We start from the raw sequence: 1210 nt of genomic DNA, 5'->3' as shown, positions 1-1210 counted from the left end.
ACTAATATAACATAAACCAATTTTTTTTCTCTCAACTTATCTTTTTGTAAACTTTGCAATTTACATTACAACTTGCTCATTAATTTATCAATATTTTAAACAGTTCATTTCAATAATGTTAACAATTTTCAAAATTTTAAAACAAAACAATCACTCTTTGACGAGAGAGAAAAGAAAATTATCATCAATTTCCAATTGTAACGCGATTGTTTGATAGACTAGATATAAGATAAATAGATAATCTAAAAACACTTATCACAGACAATAAAATAATCAACATTTTATCCTAGAGAACAGATTCTTTTTTCAACAAAAGTGCTTTCATTCAAAAATGGGAAGTTTTTCAAGTTCAGTCCTGAATGCACAGACCACTAACTTGAACTAAGAAAAAGAAAAATTNAGTCGGTCATCCTCACCTTAGGTCTGCAAATGAGTTGTAACATATTGTCAGGGCATTAATTTCATTTCAAGAATAGAGGAATATAGAAAAAGGACTCTAATTAAATTAACCTAGTCCAAATTCATTCCGTTATTTACTCTTAGATCTCAACAAATTCAAAGAAATCAAGCATTGATAACCATATCTCCCTATTTCAGGGAAAGAAAATCTACCCTATTTTGACCCTTTTATATTGGTTATTGTCTATTTTCCTTCCCACAATAAATTTGTTCGAAACGCGTATTCCTAACTTTATAACGGAATATAATCGATATTAGATTCACTTTAATTTTTGCTTTATTCGTTAAGCTATTTTTGTATCCTATGAAGTAATATTAGCCCATAATATTAAGAAGTAAAATTACTGAGAGAGAGAGAGTAAACCCACACATTATGTAAATCTACTTACCTCTACAACCCAGGGATATTCTTTACTCCATAAATTGTTACTAATAATATTTTATCTGACCCAAGAACAGTGCCACTTCTCCTCCAGAATGTAATGATACAGGTGCCGAACAGTCAGTTACCGACTGAAATTTTTCACCTAATTCAACTGATCTTCCATAATAAAACATATCCACCAAGTATCATCTTTCCGAAGATTTCGCCAATATTCGGATCAAGATATTCACCAGTTCCTGCTCCCAAACCCGTCAAATGCATATCGTTCACCCGCACCAGAAAACCTACAACCAGCCTCCACAACAAGAACTTTGAACTACTCTACGCCAATCAACAAGCCAGCGACTGACAACAACTTAAGAAAAC

Source organism: Centruroides sculpturatus, unplaced genomic scaffold (assembly GCF_000671375.1).
Source record: "Centruroides sculpturatus isolate CEXI.00-Female unplaced genomic scaffold, Cexi_2.0 scaffold286, whole genome shotgun sequence".
Classification (NCBI taxonomy): Eukaryota; Metazoa; Arthropoda; class Arachnida; order Scorpiones; family Buthidae; genus Centruroides; species Centruroides sculpturatus.
The sequence above is the reverse complement of the archived record's forward strand: the minus strand, read 5'-3'. Positions refer to the sequence as shown.